General features: G+C 41.8%; 1 protein-coding gene across 1 annotated transcript in view; it reads left to right on the top strand.

Annotated features, from left to right (window-relative positions):
- Positions 1-16,404, top strand: part of LOC144685729 (janus kinase and microtubule-interacting protein 2-like) — a 286,964-nt gene that overhangs the window by 128,760 nt on the left and 141,800 nt on the right. Inside the window, exons 2-3 of the mRNA XM_078550555.1 lie at positions 13,461-13,507; positions 15,787-15,978. The gene's annotated coding sequence lies outside the window, so the exon portion shown is untranslated. The remainder of the gene's footprint in view (positions 1-13,460; positions 13,508-15,786; positions 15,979-16,404) is intronic.

Genomic DNA, 16,404 nt, shown 5'->3' with positions numbered 1-16,404 from the left:
TCTATTTTAGAAATACCTTTGATCCAGTGTTAAGTTATATCTTTCTTCATTCCTAACCCTCTCCTCTCATTCTCAGTTCTCACTTTGTTGTATTTGACTGTCTATATCCTTCCTTTTTTTCTCATTCTTTCTCTTCTAGCTTTGTTTATGCTTTCTCTTCATTTAAATCCCCTGAAAAATGCTAGCTGATTACCACACCACCATGTATAGGGCACCATATTGTTGCAATTGCCATTCTTCCCCATGGGATTTGAATGAAGCTCTATCTGCAGTGCTTGTACATAACCCGAGAACCAGTTCCAGCGATGAATTTTCCAGCAGCAATCCTGCAGAATGCACATTTCCAGAGAGCAGTATTACATTGTGCAGTCCTGTTGGAAAGTTTATTACTTGTCTCTCAAAATTGTATACCAGTGTGTGTTTAATACATCAGAAGAATAAACAATAGTTATTGTGTGGAGACAAGTGCAGTCATTTTCTCTCAGTAACAATAAATAGAAGGTCTTGATTGTTCGAGGAATTCTCATGCAGCCACTGCTGAATATAATAGTAGTTTTACGCAAAAACAAGAGTAAGATTCAGTAAAAGGAAATGCTAGTTCAGTCTGCAAAATGGAAAGTTATGCACCAACCAGTGTTTTGCTTTTTATGTATGCTGAGGTTCCCTGCCTGTCGTCAGAAAGGTATGTGATTCTCCAATCTTGAATGAACTTTCTATCGAGTGTCTGTGCAGGGTTGCAAAGAAAGACTTGAATTTATATAGCGCTTTTTGTGATCACTGGATGTCTCACAGTGGTTTACAGCCCATGAAATACTATTTGAAGAGTATTCACTGTTGTAATGTAGGAAACATGGCAGCCAATTTGCACACAGCAAACTCCCTCAAACAGCAATGTGATAATGACCAGATAATCTGTTTTGTGATGACGATTGAGGGATAAATATTGGTCAGAACACCAGGGATGACTTCTCGAAATAGTGCCCAGGGATCTTTTACATCCAACCAAATAGGCAGATGGTACCTCAGTTTAATGTCTCATCCGAAAGATGGCACTTCTGACAGTGTAATGCTCCCTCACTATGCACTGGAGTGTCAGCCTTGATATTTGTTCTCCAGACCTGGAGCGAGACTTGAACCCAGAAGCTTGTGATTCAGAGGTGACTGGCTGAGCCACAGCTGACACATTATTAGCCTATTATAGAACTGGCCAAAATATTAAATGTGGAAAGTTGTTGGATAAGCATTTTATGTTAATGATATCCAGTGCAACAATGTTCTTCTTCATTGGCCTTATTGTTGTGTACTTCGATAATAGTAAGTAGTTTTTAAGATAAATAACATTTAGAACACAAACATTCCCTTTCGTGTTCATGGTAAATTGTTCTGTTTCGCAAGAAGCTTTGAGGCAATTTGGCATTGTATCTCTAACTGACAAGAAACTGGATTAACACTAATTTCACATGATTTATTGCACACACAACTTTACAGCAAGCAGACAAAGGAGATTATTAACTCCATTAGTGTGAACTGGATTTAAGATTGTTTGAAGGGTTCATGTCTAATGCACTACATCACTAAGTTCCATATGCAACATTATATTTAAAGCTGTATATTTCACACCAAAAATGCAGTTTTATACGTATGAATAATTTAATCTATTTTTAGTTTATTTCTCCTTGTTCACTTCATTTAAGTCTCCATGCACCATATCCCTGTATGAGAGGCCTGTTCCTTCAATTAAAGATGAGATAATCTAATAAGTATTAATATCTGGTATAATGGTACAATTGCATAATTGTCAGTCATATTGTCACTCTCCTGTTCACTTACAGTGCATTGTCTACCATAACTACCAGCCAGTCTTCTTTAAAGTATGGTGGTGATGATCCATTGGTAACACACAAATTGGAATTGTTCTGATTAGTATAGCCTGAATGAATTTTCAGATGGTTAGACCCTATTGAAATTAAATTAAAATAATTAAGTTTTGCTTCGTGACAGGAATCAAAAGCCAATGAGGCTGTGAGGCTATGATTTAAATTTGTAAGACTCTGTCTCAGTGCCTAAGAGGTACAAGCCTGCCAATAATAAATGAGAAAATCATGGTGCTTGTAAGAAATGTTCCACAAACAATCCATTATAGTTAATAACCACAAGTAGGCTTCCCTTGTAAAATAATTTCAAATTAAAAGAATACTTCAGACTTGTCTGAATAAGGAGGTTATCTTAGGCAGAAGTGAGCATGTGTTAAACAGGATTGGATGTCTCTTGCAGTGAGCAGATTTTCTTGTTCTAATTTTCTCCCCTTCCTTCCTGAGAACTTGACTTTTGCTGGCAGCCCTCCAGCATCTTGGTCAAGTGATCATTCTCCCTGTGTGACCCCAGAGAGTGGCCACCGATGTGCTATTTCCTCAGTGAATTGCATTATTGCAAAATCTAATATTTTCTCAACTTGTTGTTGCACATGTGGCTGAACACAATGGGCTGAGTGGCCTCTTTCTGCAGCATAACTTCTCTATAGTTTTATGTTACATAGAATTTTATTGTAAACGAATAGGCCATTTAGCCCAACAGGATTTTGCTGATGTTTATGCTCCACATGAGCCTCATATCATGATCCTTCATCCCATCAAAATATCTTCATATTCCTTTCTCCCTCATGCATTTATCTAGCTTCCCCCTAAGTGCTCCACTCCTGTGATAGCTAGTTTGACAATCTCATCACTCTGTTGAAAAGGACCCTGCTGAATTTCTTATTAGATTTATTAGGGACTGTCTTAATTCTATGATCTCTAGTTTTGAACTCCTCCACAAGTTGAAACACCAACCCTACATCTATCCTATTGAGTCCTTTATAATTTTAAGGATGTATATCAGGCCCGGTAGTCTTCTCTTTTCTAGAGAAAAGTATCCCAATCTGTCCAGACTTTTTCAGGAGAGGGTTGCATAATCAAACAGGAATGAGAATTATGGGACTAAATTTTCCTGAGATCTGTTTTCCACCAAAACTGCATTTCTGCCCATCAGCCTAACTGCTGAGAAACTCTTCAATTTCCCTCGGTTAACCTTTATTACATATTCAGCAAGACTGCTAGCACCATTGGCACCTCCATTGGCAGTCTGGCTCTGGGTAGGGAGGGTGGTGGTAGTGAGGAAGGTCGTCTACTCTTATAGCAGCCGCAAGTTTCAAGACAGCCATTTTATATCTGTAGAAATATGGTTCACTGCCATACTGGCTGTTCAGTGGGACAGTAAGCCTACAAATATTTAGTTGGGGTGCTATTTCCAGTGATCTGGTGGGGTGTCAATTTACAGGCGGGCTTGGAGTAAATAATCGTGCTCCTTAAAGGCACTTACCTAATGGATCCGGCCCTTCTCACCTCCCTTTATCTGTTGAGTTTCCTGAGGCTTGGGAACCGCAATCCAGAGTGCTTAAAAATAGAAGAAAGCAAAATCAGGATGCGTATTATCTCAGCTTTGGTGCAAAAGGTCAGAATTGGAGGACTGCAGTGATCTCAGAGGGTTGCGGGGCCAGAGTGGGTACAGAGATGGGAAAGGAAAAGCCACAGAGGAATTTGAAAACAAGGGTGAAAATTTTAAAATTGAAATGTTTTTGGAGGTAACTGGAAGCACTTATACCATACAATGATGTGCTACTGAGGGTTTGTGTCATCTATGAATAGATAGCTGGGATTACTGTAGGGGTCAGGAAGTATTTATGGAGGATTTACTTAAATGGATTAAATTTGTGGTGTAGAGTCTATGACAGGACAGATTAGATGTGGTTTGTGGTAGGAGCAGATTTTATGATCGAAAACGTGTGCAATATTGCAGAAATCAAACTCGAGCAGCTCAGTTACACTATTTGTTTGAGGTACAATGGTAACAACTCATACAAAAGCAAAATACTGCAGATGCTGGAAATCTGAAATTAAAACAGAAAATGCTGGAAGTATCCAGCAGGTCAGCCAGCGTGTATGGAGAGAGGAACAGAGTTAACGTCTTAGGTCAATAACCTTTCAATGGAACACGTGACAATTCAGAGTTAGAAAATAACCCTAACAGCAAAGCATCACACAATTTTTTTTTCATTCTTTTACGGCATGTGATGTTGCTGGCTAGGCCAGCATTTATTACCCATCCTTAACTGCCCTTGAGAAGGTGGTGGTGAGCTACCTTCTTGAACCGCTGCAGTTCATGTGTGTAGGTACACCCACAGTGCTGTTAGTGGGGGAGTTCCAGGATTTTGACCTAGCGATAGTGAAGGAACGGCGATATATTTCCAAGTCAGGATGGTGAGTGACTTGGAGGGGAACTTGGTGGTGGTGTTTCCATGCACCAATTGCCCTTGTCCTTCTGGATGGTAGAGGTCATGGGTTTGGAAGGAGCTGTCGAAGGAGTTGGTGAGTTGCTGCAGTGCATTTTGTGGGTGGTATACACTGCTGCCACTGTGCGTTGATGGTGGAGGGAGTGAATGTTGAAGGTAGTGATGTGGTGCCAATCAAGTGTGCTGCTTTGTCCTGGATGGTGTTGAGCTTCTTGAGTGTTGTTGGAGCTGCATTCATCCAGGCAAGTTGAGAATATCCCATCACACTCTGCACTTGTAACTTGTAGGTGGTGTACAGGCTTTGGGAAGTCAGGAGCTGAGTTCTTTGCTGCTGAATTTTCAGCTTCTGACCTGCCCTTGTAGCCAGAGTATTTATATGGCTAGTCCAGTTCAGTTTCTGGTCAGTGATAACCCCCAGGATGTTGATAGTGGGCGATTCAGCAATACAATAACATTGAATGTCAAGGGGCGATGTCAATGGTTAGATTCTCTCTTGTTGGAGATGGTCATTGTCTTGCACTTGTAAGGTGTGAATGTCACTTGTCAATTATTAGCCCAAGCCTGAATGTTGCCCAGGTTTAGCTGCATTTGAGCATGGACTGCTTCAGTATTTTGAGGAGTCACCACTGGTACTGAACATTGTGTAATCACCAGAGACATCCCACTTCTGACCTCATGATAGAGGGAAGTCATAGATGAAGTAGCTGAAGGTGGTTGGGCCTCGTACACTACCCTGGGAAACTCCTGTAGTAATGTCCTGGGACTGAGATGATTGGCCTCCAACAACCACAACCACCTTCCTTTGTGCTAGGCATGACTCCAACCAGTGGAGAGCTTTTCCCCTGATTCCCATTGACTCCAGTTTTGCTAAGGCTCCTTGATGCCACACTCAGCCAAATGCTGCCTTGATGTCAAGGGCAGTCACTCTCACCTCACAATTTTTCACAATATGTGATTGGATCTAAGCAGGCGTAAAAAGGATGTTAGTGGAGCTGGCCAAAAACTCAGAAAAAAGAGTAGGTTTTCCGAAGACTTTTAAATGTGGTGAAAGATTTAGCAAGACTAAAGATTTGAGGAATGGAATTCCAGAGCATGGGGACGAGATGTTTTAAGGCTCTGACACTAAGGGCAGAATTTTCCAGGGGGCGCAGGGGGGGGGGGGGGGGGGGGTGGGGGGGTGGCAGTACAGGATGCTCTCCTGCCACCATCCCATATTGACACAGGCAGGAATGTTGGTGTGTCATCTGCCCACCAGGAGCCCAGTTGAGCCACTTAAGTGGCCAATTAAGGGTGACTCCTGCTCCTGAGAGCATTGTGCCCACAACGGGAGGGCCCACTGCCCCTTGGGGAGACCACCAATTGAAGCCTGATAGTTTCCGAGCGGGCTCCCGGAGCCGTGGGTGTGGGAGTTGCTGCTTGATGAGTGCTTCATGGCCCCTGGAGGACCCCCAGCATTTGCAGAGAGACACCAGTGCTTGACTCTGCTGCTAGCACTGGATACCATCCACCCCACCTCCTCCCCCACCCATCCAATCATTGAGGCTTGCCTGCCTGACCCAAGCTACCCACAATGATACTTACCCCTCTAGGAATGCATTCAGTAGTTGCGGTGCCCTCTCCCTGCAGCTGCAGCCTCCGCATTGGCTATCGCCCTTAGCAACGACAGCTCTCTGATTGGGTTGACAGCTCTTGGGGGAGTGTCACAATCCTTAATTGGATGGCGGACCGGCGGCAGCCTCTTAATTGGCCGCTGCCAGCAGAAATGGATTGGACTCCCACTTTTCGCCCCAGCGACAGGACTTCTGCTGTCTCAGGAAAATTCAGCCTTAAGAGTGGAACAAAGTGAAGGGACTATGACCATAGTTGGAAGAAATTTGGGGCTGATAGCCCAAGGACATTACCATTGCTATGGTCTGTGCCTTCTACAGCATCAAAATGAAGATCACCTTGCCCGTCACTGATTCATTTTGAATGCTTCTTCATAATATTCATTTGAAAACATACATTAACTCAGTGCATCTGACAAGAAAGCTATTATGGTTGAGTATAACATACATTGTTTCTTTCCATGAAGCAACCCCCAGTCGAGGCTGATCAAAAACATTTGCGTAAATTGCTATTCTGTGGGGCTCTGTCAGTTTTTTGAGATGTCAGCCTGTCCACTGTGAAATGAGGCATTTCTTAAATCAATCATTATGCCTAGAATTTGTAGGTTTATTGCCATCTCAACATCACTGGTTGGGGATGATTTATACTGTGAATACTGAGCAAACTCTGACCACAGATTGCTTTGTTGAGGAAAATCACATTGGTAACAAAGCTATTGTAAAAGCACAGAGCTGTCAGGTTTACTTGGTACTTATTTAGATGATGCAGCATAAATGCTTTGGAATACATGTTGAACCTTGAACTTTACAGGAGTTCTTGTCTCTGTTGAATAATTCCAGCTTGATATCAGGTCCAATTACAATCAGTTATTGTAGCAAAAACTCCCATGAGTTTGGTGGGGCTCTGACTTCGTCATGATTAAATCTGTTTTCCTCAGATTCTCGGCTACCGATATTGTGCAGCTTTTCCAGTGGCTTGTGGGTGAATCAGCACCTTGCGTTAACCTAAACACTGACACTTTTAGAGGATTATTTTTCCTTGGTTTTGACAGAGTGATCCCAAACTGACTGCTCTGTCTCATCTTTCCATGTTTATACTAGCCTATGTCTCTACTCTCCTTGAAGGACAATTAGAAAAAACGGACACACAAGCTGCAAAATTTGGTTGCGTAGCACCAGCATTTTTGGTACTATAGGTGCTGTTTTGGGTCCAAATTGGCATCCGTAGCACCGTAGAACCATAGAAAGGTTATGGTGCAGAAAAGAGACCATTCAGCCCATCGTGTCTGCGTGGCCAAAAAGAGAATAACTGGCCGCTTATTTTAATTCCACCTTCCAGCACCTGATCCATAGTCTTGTAGGGTACAGCACTTCAGATGCAGATCCAGGTACGTTTTTAAATGAGTTGAGCGTTTCAGCCTCAACCACCAGTTTAGGCAGTGAATTCCAGACACCCACCGTCTGGGTGAAAACGTTTTTCCTCATGTCCTCTCTAATCCTTCTACTAATCACCTTGAATCTATGCCCCTTGGTAATTGACCCCTCAGCTAGGGGAAACAAGTCTTTCGTGTCTACCCCGTCTAGGCCCCTCATAATTTTGTACACCTCAATTAGGTCACCCCTTAGCCTCCTTTGTTTTAAGGAAAACAATCCTAGCCTATCCAATTTCTCCTCAGAGCTGCAAATTTCAAGCCCTGGCAACATTCTTGTAAATCTCCTCTGCACTCTCTCCAGAGCAATTATGTCTTCCCTGTAATGTGGTGACCAGAACTGTACACAAAATTCCAGCTGTGGCCTAACCAGCGTTTTATACAGTTTCATCATTACATCCCTGCTTTTGTATTCAATACTTTACCCAATAAAGGAAAGCATTTCATGTGCTTTCTTGACCACCTTGTCCACTTGTCCTGCCCACCTTCAAGGACCTGTGGACATGTACTCCAAGGCGTCTCACTTCCTCAACCCCTCCCTGTTTATTGAGTGTTCCCTTGCTTTGTTTGCCCTCAATTGTTTGCATTACCTCAAACCTTTCCAAATTGAATTCCATTTGCCACTTCTCCGCCCACTCATCCAAACCATTGGTATAATTCTGGAGTCGACAGCTTTCCTGTTCATTATCAACTACACGGCCAATTTTTATGTCATCTGCAAATTTCCCAATCATGCCTCCCACATTTAAATCTAAATCATTAACATATACAACAAGCAGCAAGGGCCCCAACACCACTGGAAACTGTTTTCCATTCGTAAAAACATCCATCGACCATTACCCTTTGTTTCCTGTCACTGAGCCAATTTTGGATCCAACCTGCCACCTCCCCCAGTATCCCATGAGATCTCACTTTCCTGACCAGTCAGTCATGTGGGACCTTGTCAAATGCCTTACTGAAATCCATATAGACAACACCCACTGCACTACCCTCATCAATCCTCCCTGTTACTCCCTCAAAAAATTCTATTAAGTTAGTAAGACATGATCTTCCACTAACAAAACCATGCTGAATATCCCTGATCAATCCGTGTCTTTCTAAGTGACAGTTTATCCTGTCTCAGAATTGTTTCCAATAATTTGTCCACCACCAAAGTCAGACTGACAGGCCCATAATTTTCTGCCCTATTCCTCGCACCCTTTTTAAATAATGGTACAACGTTCTCAGACCTCCAATCGTCTGGTACTCGCCTATATCTAGTGAGGATTGGAAAATGGTCCTCAGAGCATCTGCTATTTCCTCCCTGACTTCTTTAAACAGCCTGGGATACAATCCATCTGGCCCTGATGATTTATTCACCTTCAAGGATGTCAGTCCTTCCAGTACTTCCTCTCTCATTATGCTTATTGTATCAAAATATTTCACACTCCTCTTCTTTAACTAGAATGTCTGCATCATCCCTCTCCTTAGTGAAGACAGAGACAAAGTACCCATTGAGAACACTGCCCACATCTTCTGCATCAACCCACAAGCTACCATGTACATCTCTGATAGGCCCTACCTTTTCCTTAGTTATTATCTTGCTCTTAGTGTACTGGTAAAACATCTTAAGGATTTTCTTTGATCTTACCTGCCAATAGCTTGATGTATGCTCTCTTTGCTTTTCTAATTTCCATTTTACTTCACTCTTGTACTTTCTATACTCCTCTAGGCTTTCTGCAGTACTAAGTCTTTTGTAACTATTATAAGCTTTCTTTCACTTGTGGCCATGCTAGGTGCCAGTTTGTTAAGTTGTGGGCACAGAGACTGTGCGCCAGAAGTGTGCTGAGTAGGCAGATTGTAATGTCAGATAAAGTATAATGCTGATTTGATAGCAGCACTGCCTAAAACAACAGCATTTAAGTGTGACTGTTAGTTTCTTTGCATTTGAATACAGGATTATTGGTGAACTATTTTGTGAATGATTGATATCTTGCGATGGTTGGCAACAAAACATTTGGACTGTGATTTTTATGCAAGAAATAAAAGACGGCCGATGCTAGGATTCTGAAAGAAAAGCAGAAAGTATCGGAAACATTCAACAGGTCAGGCAGATTTCCTGTGCACAGAACAGATCAGCTACTGCTTGTGTGCAAGCCCCTCTTCAAAATTGCTATGATTTTGTGCGCAGCTGCCTTTATTAGTTACTACATCTTCAATTAAATGTGCTTGGGAATACAAAAAAATCCACTGTATGATTTATTTGTACTACACTTGTGTTAAGATTCCTCCTCCTTCTTCAGGTACCATGCTCTAAGAAGGCATTGAGGCCCATGGATTGGCCCACTTCCACTGGATTTGCCCATGATTATACTTGGTGAAGTACTGCAGTGGTCTGCCATTGCCTTCTGCATTATGGCTGACCAGGAAACTCCCCCGCTCACCATCAGGCATATTGAAAGGACTTAACAGGCTGATAATCAATCTGTTTAACTGCATTATGAACGCAACCTCCATGGCCATTAAGTCCTGAAGTGGGGCTTGACCTGGGGCTTCTGGCCCAGAGGTAGGGGTGCTACCCACTGTGCCACAAGACCTCCATGTTAAGATTACCATCTCTAAAATAGTTAATATGATCTTCACCTCTCACAGGTTGACTAATGAATATGGGAATATTTCTGAATTTGTTGGCCACATAGCAGGAGGTGATGAATTTTCAGTGTGTTGTGCCAAACCTCGTAAACTAGCAGAGCTTAACAAGTTTCTCCAAAGCTTACATCACGCACCTAGGCCAATGAGGTCAGATACGCCCCATTGCTGCAATCGTTTACAAGATCCTGAATTATCCTACTTGGACAGAATTTTCTCTTCGAAAACAGCCGCAGCTGTTTCTGGGCACCAACCCTGCCCGGGAGGGAAATGCTGCTGTTCATCGTGATTTTCTTGGTGGTGTCCCTTAATTGGCTTGGAGACAGGCTCGCCATCCAACTAAAGACAGCCGGCAAGCTTTTGAAGCTGGACGGCCAGTCACAGGCCTTCCAGCTTGAAAGGAACAGCACCCTGCAATAAAGAGTAAGTAAGGGAGAGTGCACTTCAAGATGGCGACACCCTCTCTCCAACTTTTTAAAATTGAACTAAAAGGTAAATCTCCTTTTAATAGACCGTAAGTGGCTCTCGAGCTGTGTAGGCTACCTGCCACGTGCAGGCGGATAGCCCAGCAGCTTTCCCACTTCATTCCACCTCCTAAAAAAGAAGCCCTGAGGTGGGATAGAGCCAGAGAACCAGCACACCGGCCGGCGGGCTATTTTTAGATCCTGCCTGCCTCCGATTCTGATTGAAAATCGAGCTCCCGTTTTTCAAAAAATGTTCTTCACTTGCTTTTGGGATCAGTTCTTTTGAACAACATATTTAGTAGGGCCTCAGTAAAAATCAATTGTACTTGAATAATAGAATGAGTTAGAAGTGCCACTTTTGAGTTTCCCTGATACCTTGGAGAGCTAATGCATTGTTTGCTTGACATTGAATTTATAGACAAGAAGGTCAGACTCAATTCTTACTCTGTGCTGAGTTTGTCAATATCTGATGAGATGGCAGTGGTACATTTTGGGCTTTTAGTCCCTGGGAAAGAAAGAAAAAGTCAGTCCGGATCCTTGCCGATTTCTCATCCGTTGAACACTACTAAAATTGTTTTAAGTGATTCTCAGGAAAAAAGTCAAGGATAAAGCAAGTCTATTTGACCCATCAAATTCCAGCCTTCATGCACCCTAACAGTTGCATCCTGCTGCTCAAGAAGAAGGTCCACCACCTTCTCAGGGCAACCGGAGATGGGCCATCACCCACATTCCAAGAATAATTTTATTTTTTAAACAAAAGTCATACTCTGGCATTACCTCTTGTACCATTGTAGTATTTTAGACCTTGACGAGATCCAACTCCTTCAATACACCATCTTTTACACTTCAAATCTTGAGTTTCTTTAACTTTCCTCATAGTTCATCCTCTTTACGTTGTGGATTATTCTTATACGCATTTGAGAGTGATAGGGATAAGTTATTATTATTGCAGTGCAGTAACCAGAACCAGAAGTACACTCCAAGTGAGCTGCGACCATTACATGTCATGTCATTGCTCCGATGCTCCCTCCCCACGCCAGGAGGCAAATAATCCGCCAACACTCATTGTTCATACTGAAGAATGTCCATTCAAACAAAGTATCACGACAAGCGAAATGTCTTCACTGAGGAAGATACAAGAAATCTCCAGAATTAGAGATCCAAGTTGCTAGGGAGAATGAGGAATTGCAGGAAATTAGTATTAGTAACAAGGTTGTATTGGAGAAATTAATGGGACTGAAGATTGATAGGACCCTGGGATCTGATATTCTATATCCCAGTGTGTTGAAAGGGGTAGCTACGGAGATTGTGGATGCATTGGTGATCATCTTCCAAAATTCTATAGTTTCTGGAATGGTTCCTGCAGATTGGAAAGTAGCAAATGTTACCCCACTATTTAAGAAGGGAGGGAGAGAGAAAACAAGGGACAACACATCTGTTAGCCTTACATCAGCAGTAGGGAAAATACAAGACACTATTATAAAGGAGGTGATAAATGGACACTTAGATAATAATGATCTGATTGGTATAGTCAACACAGATTTATGAATGGGAAAACATGTTTGATGAAATTGCTGCAGTTTTTTGAGGATGTTACTAACAGAATTGATAAAGGAGAGTTGGTGGATGTAGTGTACTTGGATTTTCAGAAAACTTTCAGTAAAGTCCCCCACAGGAGTTGGTTAGCAAAATTAAAGCACATGGGACAGGAGGCAATATACTGGCATGGATTAAGGATTGGCTAACAGGCAGAAAACAGAGAGCAGGAATAAACAGGTCATTCTCGCATTGGCAGGCTATGACTAGTGGGGTACTGCAAAGATCAGTACTTGGCTCCAGCTGTTCACAATATATATCAATGATTTGGATGTGGGGACCAAATGTGATATTTCCAAGTTCGCAGATGACACAAAGCTAGGTGGGCCTGTGTGTTTTGAGGAAGATGCAAAGCAGCTTCCAGAGATTTGGACAGACTTATTGACTGGGCAAGAATATGGCAGATGGAAAATAGAGTGGAAAAATGTGAAGTTATCCACTTTGGTAGGAGGAACTGATGTGCAGGGTATTTCTTAAATGGTGAGAGATTAAAAAGTGTAGATGTACAAAGGGACCTGGGTGTCCTCGTCGATACATCACTGAAAGCTAACATACAGGTGCAGCAAGCAATTAGGAAGGCTCATAGTATGTCAGCCTTTATTGCAAAAGGATCTGAGTACAGGAGTAGCAAAACCTTGGTTAGACTACACCTGGAGTACTGTGTGTAGCTTTGGTCCCCTTATCTTAGGATAGATATTATTGCCATAGAGAGAGTGCAGCAAAGGTTCACCAGGCTTGTTCCTGGGATGGCGGGACTGTCCTATGAAGAGAGATTGGGGAAATTGGGGTTGTATTCTCTAGAGTTTCAAAGAATGGGAGGTGATCTTGTTGAAACCTAAAAAATACTTATAGGGCTAGACAGGGTAGATGCAGATAAGATGTTTCTCCTGGTGAGGAGCCTGGAACCAAGGAATACAGCTTCAAAAGAAGTGGATCAAGATGAGATTTTTTTTTTACTCAGGGTGTTGTGAATCTTTGGAATTCTCTACCTCAGAGGGTTGTGGAAGCTCAGTCATTGGTATGTTTAAAGCAGAGATTGACAGATTTTTAAATACCAATGACGTAAAGCGATATGGGGATAGTGTGGGAGAAAAGGCATTGAAGTGGATGACCAGGCATGATCGTAGTGAATGGCGGAACAGGCTTGATGGGCTGAATAGCCTACTCCTGTTCCTATTTTCCTTTGTTCCTATCACAGCATCAAAACTATATCCTTGTGTGAATGAATGCTTCCAGTGCAAAGGCAGAAAATTGGTGGAGTAGGATGCATAAAACAATAAAATGTGTTTGTTTTCATGACTCTTGGAATGAATGTTACAAAAGTATTCTCAAAATAGACGAACAGAACAGGTTGTTCAACTGTACTTCAAAATCAACTTTAACAATTTTTTTCTCTTTCATTTCACAGATGGTGGCTGCTTCATTGACTAACTGGGTGGATATGGATGGATGAAGGTATGATGAACAGGTGCAAAACCCACCAATATTAAGAAACCATATTAGACAAGGGATAGAAAGATTGACTTTCTAGTAATATTGTAAGGCTTGGTTATATAATAGAGAGGTTGACTGAGATGTTGGACAGTGTTGCGGACAAAGACAAATAATAACCAAGCCCAATTCCTCTTATATCCCTATACCTCGTCAAAGCTGCTCTCTTTTTATTTTGTGTGTAATACCTCATTGACTATGAACACATATATAGGGTTCTTTTATTATGCTAGTCAGTTATTTGACTCATATTTTGATGGAATAGGATTATCCTCTCACTTGGTCAATCCATTTTTTCATTATACAGTTATGTATATATCAACAGGAATCAACAATATCTTACATATAAACATACAAAATAGGAGCAGGAGTAGGCCATTCAGCCCCTTGTGCCTGATCCCCCATTCAATAAGATCATGGCTGATCTGTTTGTGTTTCAAGTTCCACATTCCCATCTACCCCCAATAACCTTGGATTCTTGTTAAACAAGGGAACTAATCTACCTCTGCCTTGCATTTATATAGGGACCATACGGTGCGAAAACCCGTCATTGCAGCCAGTGGGTTAAACGTCCTTTTTCCCACCCACTACCACACTTAGTGCAACTTGGGACAATTCCGCCCTTAACCACATATTAAGGCAGGTGACCAAAGCTTGGTCAAAGCAGTAGGTTTTAAGGAACGCCTTAAAGGAGGAGAGAGGGGCCGAAAGGTACAGGAGGGAATGAGGAATTAAGGAGATATTACAGCCTAGGCAGCTGAAGGATTCATCAATAGTGGATTGAAAGAAATCAGGAAAGAGGCCAGCATTTGAGCAGCAGAGAGCAATGGTGGTGTAGTAGAGGATGATGCAAAAGGTAAGAGGTATAAGGCTAAGAGGGGAGTTGAGGAGAAATTCTTTCACCCAGAGGCTGGTGGGAGACTGTAACTCACTGCCTGAAAGGGTGATTGAGTCAGAAATCCTCATAACATTTAAGAAGCATTTAGATTTTCATTTGCGTTGCCATAGCCTCCAGGGGCTGTGGGCCAAGCACCAGAAAATGGGATTAGTGTAGTCAGATCTTTGTTGACCGGCACGGACACGATGGGCTGAATGGCCTCCTCCTGTGCTGTAAACGTCTATGAGGCTATGATGAATGATTAGGGCAATGTTCATTTTTTGCAGTGCACTGCCAGATGATCTTACAAAGATATCCTATCAAAGGAGAAACAATAGAACAGGAGATTTACAACCAAAATAACATAAAACGTGGAATGAGAAAAATACATTGGGTCCATCAAAGTTTCTCCTCTGTGGGCAATGTACCAAGAACCCTAGGATGGACTCCACCCTCACTAGTTTAATATTTTATGGATCCTCAAGGGTTATCAAATGAAACTTCAGAATCCTCACATCTACGCTATTAATCCAATATATTTGGCTAGACAGAAATTACTAATTAAAGTGCGTTTCCTGGAAGACTGTCATAATCTCAGATTCAATTTATTTCTATAACCTTAAATGTCATGTTCAACTGGATATTTATCCAACTTTTTTCAAGGCTTCAGTTACTTTTCCTGGGATTCTCTTCCGGAGGCTCTCGTCCACACTTCCACCACAATTTTGGTGTGAGATTTCTTTTCACCTCTAATGTTGATCACGTACATGGCCCTGTTCTTCAGAAACAACAAAATGCTGATGTTAGAGCTTGCATTTTACAAACGAACTGGGGCTGACAATGATTGCAGTTAGGCAGAAACAGATTTCGACAGAGAACTAGAAGTTATTAAGAAGATGGAAAAAGGGCTTTATTCATCAGGTCACCTCTTTCATCTTAATCATTGTGAGGTGTGTTTCTAATAATGAAGATAATTTAACAATTTCACTGTACATTTGCCTCTGAAAGTAAAGACTTCAAAAAAGAGGCCATGCAGGACACACTTGGCTGAACAAAGGAGCAATAACAGCAGGTTGCTTGAAACATGCCTCACCCAATATAGCCCATGTCACTTTGTCAGCTGGAAATATTTCTCATATTTTCACACCTAGGCATAAAAATCCAAATTCTGCAATAAATGGCAAGTGCTTCTCATTATGTCACTCTGTATGAGCAGTTCTAATGATATGTAACTTATAGTTTCTTTTTAGAAAGAGATATAACTATACTACTACTTTTGTGTTATGTGTAAGATGCACAATTTCTGTACACTGTAGGCTGAGATGCAATTCCTTATTGTTCCAATGGAGATTTATTTACTTTTTAGCTTGAATTCACCTTTTGCACCATAACTCGCGAGACCTGAGAGCTGGTAACAGTGTGCTGAGTACAAGGAAGCATCTGGGACCTTAGTGAATGGCAGGACCAAAGGTAGACCTCCTTAATCAATGAGATTTAAGGATTGGGAAAGAAAAAGGGATGACCGAGAAGGAAATCGGATGAATTGTATTCAATTCAGGTACAGAAAAAGTAATAGAAAAATATAAGATTGAATTACAAGCGATAATAAAAGAGACAGAAAGGAAACGTAAGGAAAAAATAATTTGAATTTTTAAAAACTCTACGAAGAATTTACAACTGTAAAGAACGCATCTTTTTATTTCTGCTGGACTGTGAATTAAAATGACAATGACTGCAGTTTGAAAGGCATGTCCACTGGAATAGAGTGAGGGATATATACAATGTTCCTGTCCTGGAACAGAGTGTGCCATGAAAGACAGCATGGTGCTGAGGAGGAGTCTGGTCTAATGGGGAACTGCCTGAGGCAGAATAGCTCCTAGCCTGAAAGGAAAAAGACTTAAAACCTCTTTCTCCTATGTGTGTAAGATTCCAGTAATTCCACAATAATAGTTAGCTGGCTTTTTCTGCTCTCTCTCTGAAAACC

Source organism: Cetorhinus maximus, chromosome 10, assembly GCF_964194155.1.
Source record: "Cetorhinus maximus chromosome 10, sCetMax3.hap1.1, whole genome shotgun sequence".
Lineage (NCBI taxonomy): Eukaryota > Metazoa > Chordata > Chondrichthyes > Lamniformes > Cetorhinidae > Cetorhinus > Cetorhinus maximus.
Note: the sequence above shows the minus strand (reverse complement) of the source record. Positions and strands in the feature narration are given on the sequence as shown.